This window comes from Caretta caretta, chromosome 1 (assembly GCF_965140235.1).
Source record: "Caretta caretta isolate rCarCar2 chromosome 1, rCarCar1.hap1, whole genome shotgun sequence".
NCBI lineage: Eukaryota > Metazoa > Chordata > Testudines > Cheloniidae > Caretta > Caretta caretta.
In genome coordinates this window covers 284,182,348-284,189,618 of record NC_134206.1, presented here as the reverse complement: position 1 = coordinate 284,189,618, position 7,271 = coordinate 284,182,348, and positions in this window count along the sequence as shown.

Below are 7,271 nucleotides of genomic sequence, written 5' to 3'. Positions count from 1 at the left end.
TTTTTTTAACAGTTTTAAAAATGTATCCCAGAAGAGACAGCCAATGCAAATGCAAAGTTCACGTAACTTGGTGAAAACTGCAACGCTTCCGATGACATCTCTCTTTTGGTTCTCTGAAGCAAAAAGTCAAGTTAAAACTTTAGCTATGTTACAAAATTATAACTGTAACAAGTGTGGGCTTTTCTATTTGCCTTTCTTCTTTTTTTTTCTTTTTTGGTATCACAAACACTCAAGTTGTTTGAAGAATGTGGAAACCACTATGGGACTTTTAGGAAACATCAGAAGACTATGGCCCTGAAGAACACACATAGGATCCTGATTCCCCTGTCCATGCCCCTGCTCCTGACCTGATGAAAGAATTCCACAAGGCTCACCCAGACAAAGCTGGACTGGCACCATCCTGAAGGGGTGCCTGACAGGGGAGAATGATGTAAGAACCTGCAGAGCTGGAACCATGAGGATTGAGGGCTGATTATGCTTCTGCATCACCACTGAAGACTTAGGAGGCTAGCCTCCCATGGGAGGACTCTGTGAGGCTGGGCTCGGCAGGAAGTACCACCCAGCAGGACCTGAGTGGCGGCCTCTCACAGCCCACTGATTGGCGAGTACCAATACTTAAACCAGGCAGCTATGATGGGAAGCTGTCTAAGCAACAACACAGACTGCCTGCCTGTCTCCACTCCAAATTTAAGACTCTGCTTGCACTAGACCCTAGACTACAGTTTTGACCCTGGTTTGTCAGTGACTTTGCTCTTCGATTGCTCTCTGTAACCTGGCTGGCACCTGATCCTGATCTCCTGGTAGCCTGACCCTACCTGCCTCTTGATGCCTGAACCTCGGGAAGCCTTCTGGCCTGTCTCAGATTCTGACTTCCCAGTACCTAACTTGGCATAGTTCCCAACTCCTGCTCCGATCACTGTGTCTGACCACCCTCGTCCCAGTCGTGACACACACGGAAGTAAAGGGCCAGATTGTGTTTGGCCCCGTGCATAAGGAAGAGCACAAGGAACATTCTTCCCCCCCTTGTGTTTGTGCACTGGGCCCAGTTCCATCAGCGAGTCCCTGCTTCTTCCCCAGCACAGGCATGCTTCCTTCAAAGGGGACAGGGAGGAGGCAGAGCCAAGCCCTCCCCTTCAACACTTCCTAGCTCTGAGGAAAGCATGTTACACTTATTGTAAGGGGCTATGGTGTGTGGGGGTTGAGAAAGAGAGAGAGAGAGATAGGGATCCATTTGGAACAGTGCTTCCTTCCAGTGCTCTCCATTGGCTAGGGTAGCATCACACTTCCCGCACCACAGGCCAGCAGCCAGTAGTGATAACTGACCCTTGGAGAGTGGTCAGTTTAGACCAGCAGGAGAGTGAGTTTGTGTGTGTATGGGGGTGGGGGGGGGAAGTGAGAGAACCTGGATCTATGCAGGAAATAGCCCGACTTGATTATGTAAAGAGTTGTCACTTTGGATGGGCTAGCACCAGCAGGAGAGTGAATTTGTGTGGGGGGGTGGAGGGTGAGAAAACCTGGATTTGTGCTGGAAATGGCCCACCTGATGATCACTTTAGATAAGCTATTACCAGCAGGACAGTGGGGTGGGAGGAGGTATTGTTTCATATTCTCTGTGTGTATATAAAGTCTGCTGCAGTTTCCACGGTACACATCTGATGAAGTGAGCTGTGGCTCACGAAAGCTCATGCTCAAATAAATTGGTTAGTCTCTAAGGTGCCACAAGTACTCCTTTTCTTTTTGACCCTGAAGTGACTCACCCAAACAGAGCTCGGAATAGCAGCCTGATCACCTGACTCATAGTCCTGTGCTTTAATTCACAGCAGAGCTGGTTAAAAAAAATTGTCCATTTATTTATTTACTGACAAAAATGGACTTTTTTTCAAGACTTGTTCAGAATGTTCCAGTTCCCATAAATGAAGGTAAATACTTGGCTACACCAAGGCTGGGCTTGTTTTTGAGGCACTGGAGTGGGACCCAGGAGATCTGGCTTCACGTTCCAGCCCTGCCCCATACTTCCTCAGTGATCTAGAGTAAGTTATTAACCCTTCATTGCCGCACTTTCCTCCTCTCTAAGATGGGGCTAACCAGACTTTCTGACCTCCCAGGGTTGTTGTCAGGGCACATTAATTAATGCTGGTAGGGATTCAGGACTTCTCTACTCAGGGAAATTAATTCAGATTAAGGTAGGGCATAAATTTAAAGCAAAATGTCTATTTCGGATTAACTCCCTGGGCGGCTGCTGTTATTCCAGAATTAAAGCATCCGCACAGTGAGTTAATCAGGAATAACTACCCCGTACCAACTCCCTGTGTAGAGAAGCCCTTAGACACTTAATGAGTGCCAAAGAAAAGAAACAAGAATCCGTTATAAAACCTGGATGTCAAAGAACTGTTATTTCCCTGTAATATGTTCTACTGTGAAAAAGCCCAACTAGTTCCAAAAACCCTTCAGGGAGAATGTGGGTGGGTTTCCTTTGAGCATCTGTTCATTGATATTGTTTTGTATTGTTCCAGCCCTACCATTTCTCCTGGTTTGTACAAGGCAGTTGGAGCTATGCCCCTGCAGTGTGTCTACTTTTAGTTTCCATTCTTTTTAAAGAGGTTGCTGTAAGTACCTCCAGTAGCCCTCTGTGAACATTTCCTGCCTCTCCTTCCATTGCAACTATCACCTCCTACGACTTGTCAATGAAGTGGTCTCAGATACCTTGTGACGTGCTGAATAAAGTGTGAAATGTGAGCTCTTGCATCTCTCTGTTGGCAGGAGCCGCCTGGTAAAGCATGACAATAAGGACAGAAACACTTCCAGTCAGCTCTATGGCACCAGACTGTGCTGTGTTACAAGTGGCATGAGAGCAGTAGCAAACTGTTTCTCAAACATGACATTGAAAAGAAACCAGACTGCTGAGTGAATTGTTTGGCTCTCATTTCAGCAGGGTAATTCTATCTATTAAGTGCCTGCACAATACAGCAGTGTTCCAGGGAAGCTGCAAAAACACTAGAAACCATTTTCAAAATCAAAGTGTTTATGCATCGTGTACTGTATGCCCATTACCCAGGAGAACAGACTGTTCAGAATGTTTGCGCATGCGGCACTGAAAAGCAAAACTCCTGCTCCCTTGTAAGATTTTCTCAACGCAAAGGAAATCATATCCCCAGTAGCTGGGCTTCCAGGGCGTATAGAGAGCTGAGAGTCACTTTAGAGGTACAGGGCATACTTAGATCTCAGGAGAGCCACTAATTTGGGGGCTTGAACCCTCTGCTACTTCTCTGAGGTGGAAAGATGGACCTCAACTCCCAAGCACAGAATTTTGAGGAAATGCTGCAAGTACAAATTCCAGTTGCTGCCTCTCTGTGTCAGTCAAGAGGGCGGCTGCCCACTGAGCGAACCTCCTACCTGCACTTTGAATATCTTGGCTTTTGTTGGTTTCTGTTTGACCGTTATATTTTATTCATTCCTTTTTTTCCCCTATCATTTTAGATGCAACAGGCAGGAACTGGCTGCTATGAAATGGATTGGAACTGAACGAGAAATCAGACTTAGAAGCATCTCTGGCCGCAATTTCTAGAGCACTCCAGTGTCAGGGGCTCCTTTGGCACGAGAGCAGTGTTTGTGGCACCACAAGGAGAGCACAGCTCGTTTTCCTCTCCACCGCTATTGTCCATTTGACTCCATTGAGGGTTACACTTCTCTCTTGCTAGGTGGTCCATATGCTGCCTGGGACGCTGTTGTGTGATGTGCTGCAAAGGTTGCTTGCCCAGCCAGTCATGGAATTATATATATAAAAAAAACCCCGCAAAATCAATATACATCAATGTTATTTTTATTTTCTTGAAATGCACCTGGTAGGAAAGGCTATGCCAAATGCACAGTTTCCTCTCCAACTGTTTCATGTAAGATATTTTGACAGGACATTGCAAGGGGCACAACTCAGCCTGCAGCACTTTTCAGTAGCTGTATCTCCACTGTCCGTATTTTGAACTTTGATTAGCCTATTTATAAAGTCATTGGCTGGTACAAACCGGCACAGTTCCATTGGTTTCAATGGAGTGGCACAAATTTACATCTGCAGAGAGATTGGACCACAGAGCTTAATATAGCGTATTCAGAAGCACTGGTTTGAACCCTTCGTTATTTCAACCTTGCGTCTATTAGCTGTGCACAAAATGTGACCAAGAGGACACTTAGAATTTTATCAGGTCTAGATTTATTTTATACATATTGCTTTTCTGTGGTGATTTTTACTGCTCCTTCTTGATCTTTATCAAACTTCATCATGATCTTTAATTTTAATGACAGGTTTCAGAGTAGCAGCCGTGTTAGTCTGTATTCGCAAAAAGAAAAGGAGTACTTGTGGCACCTTAGAGACTAACCAATTTATTTGAGCATGAGCTTTCGTGAGCTACAGCTCACTTCATCGGATGCATGCCGTGGAAACTGCAGCAGACTTTATTTATACACAGAGAATATGAAAAAATACCTCCTCCCACCCCACTGTCCTGCTGGTAATAGCTTATCTAAAGTGATCATCAGGTGGGCCATTTCCAGCACAAATCCAGGTTTTCTCACCCTCCACCCCCCCACACAAATTCACTCTCCTGCTGGTGATAGCCCATCCAAAGTGACAACTCTTTACACAATGTGCATGATAATAAAGTTGGGCCATTTCCTGCACAAATCCAGGTTCTCTCACCCCCTCACCCCCCTCCCAAAAACCACACACACAAACTCACTATCCTGCTGGTAATAGCTCATCCAAAGTGACCATTCTCCCTACAATGTGCATAATTAAGTTGGGCCATTTCCAGCACAAATCCAGGTTCTCTCACCCCCTCACCCCCCTCCCCAAAACCACACACACAAACTCACTATCCTGCTGGTAATAGCTCATCCAAAGTGACCATTCTCCCTACAATGTGCATAATTAAGTTGGGCCATTTCCAGCACAAATCCAGGTTTTCTCACATCCCCCCCACCCCCATACACACACAAACTCACTCTCCTGCTGGTAATAGCTCATCAAAACTGACCACTCTCCAAGTTTAAATCCAAGTTAAACCAGAACATCTGGGGGGGGGGGGGTAGGAAAAAACAAGAGGAAATAGGCTACCTTGCATAATGACTTAGCCACTCCCAGTCTCTATTTAAGCCTAAATTAATAGTATCCAATTTGCAAATGAATTCCAATTCAGCAGTTTCTCGCTGGAGTCTGGATTTGAAGTTTTTTTGTTTTAAGATAGCGACCTTCATGTCTGTGATTGCGTGACCAGAGAGATTGAAGTGTTCTCCGACTGGTTTATGAATGTTATAATTCTTGACATCTGATTTGTGTCCATTTATTCTTTTACGTAGAGACTGTCCAGTTTGACCAATGTACATGGCAGAGGGGCATTGCTGGCACATGATGGCATATATCACATTGGTGGATGTGCAGGTATACGAGCCTCTGATAGTGTGGCTGATGTTATTAGGCCCTGTGATGGTGTCCCCTGAATAGATATGTGGGCACAATTGGCAACGGGCTTTGTTGCAAGGATAAGTTCCTGGGTTAGTGGTTCTGTGGTGTGGTATGTGGTTGTTGGTGAGTATTTGCTTCAGGTTGGGGGGCTGTCTGTAGGCAAGGACTGGCCTGTCTCCCAAGATTTGTGAGAGTGTTGGGTCATCCTTTAGGATAGGTTGTAGATCCTTAATAATGCGTTGGAGGGGTTTTAGTTGGGGGCTGAAGGTGACGGCTAGTGGCGTTCTGTTATTTTCTTTGTTAGGCCTGTCCTGTAGTAGGTAACTTCTGGGAACTCTTCTGGCTCTATCAATCTGTTTCTTTACTTCAGCAGGTGGGTATTGTAGTTGTAAGAAAGCTTGACAGAGATCTTGTAGGTGTTTGTCTCTGTCTGAGGGGTTGGAGCAAATGCGGTTGTATCGCAGAGCTTGGCTGTAGACGATGTATCGTGTGGTGTGGTCAGGGTGAAAGCTGGAGGCATGCAGGTAGGAATAGCGGTCAGTAGGTTTCCGGTATAGGGTGGTGTTTATGTGACCATTGTTTATTAGCACTGTAGTGTCCAGGAAGTGGATCTCTTGTGTGGACTGGACCAGGCTGAGGTTGGTGTGCCAGCAATGCCCCTCTGCCATGTACATTGGTCAAACTGGACAGTCTCTACATAAAAGAATAAATGGACACAAATCAGATGTCAAGAATTATAACATTCATAAACCAGTCGGAGAACACTTCAATCTCTCTGGTCACGCAATCACAGACATGAAGGTCGCTATCTTAAAACAAAAAAACTTCAAATCCAGACTCCAGCGAGAAACTGCTGAATTGGAATTCATTTGCAAATTGGATACTATTAATTTAGGCTTAAATAGAGACTGGGAGTGGCTAAGTCATTATGCAAGGTAGCCTATTTCCTCTTGTTTTTTCCTACCCCCCCCTCCCCCCAGATGTTCTGGTTTAACTTGGATTTAAACTTGGAGAGTGGTCAGTTTTGATGAGCTATTACCAGCAGGAGAGTGAGTTTGTGTGTGTATGGGGGTGGGGGGGATGTGAGAAAACCTGGATTTGTGCTGGAAATGGCCCAACTTAATTATGCACATTGTAGGGAGAATGGTCACTTTGGATGAGCTATTACCAGCAGGATAGTGAGTTTGTGTGTGTGGTTTTGGGGAGGGGGGTGAGGGGGTGAGAGAACCTGGATTTGTGCTGGAAATGGCCCAACTTAATTATGCACATTGTAGGGAGAATGGTCACTTTGGATGAGCTATTACCAGCAGGATAGTGAGTTTGTGTGTGTGGTTTTTGGGAGGGGGGTGAGGGGGTGAGAGAACCTGGATTTGTGCAGGAAATGGCCCAACTTTATTATCATGCACATTGTGTAAAGAGTTGTCACTTTGGATGGGCTATCACCAGCAGGAGAGTGAATTTGTGTGGGGGGGTGGAGGGTGAGAAAACCTGGATTTGTGCTGGAAATGGCCCACCTGATGATCACTTTAGATAAGCTATTACCAGCAGGACAGTGGGGTGGGAGGAGGTATTTTTTCATATTCTCTGTGTATAAATAAAGTCTGCTGCAGTTTCCACGGCATGCATCCGATGAAGTGAGCTGTAGCTCACGAAAGCTCATGCTCAAATAAATTGGTTAGTCTCTAAGGTGCCACAAGTACTCCTTTTAATTTTAATGAGTTACACTTTGAAAGCCTTTATAAAAGTCTAAGTGATCGAGAGAGAGAATTTGCACATTCTGGTTCTCTGTCAACTGGCTGCCTGGCAATAGGAGTTT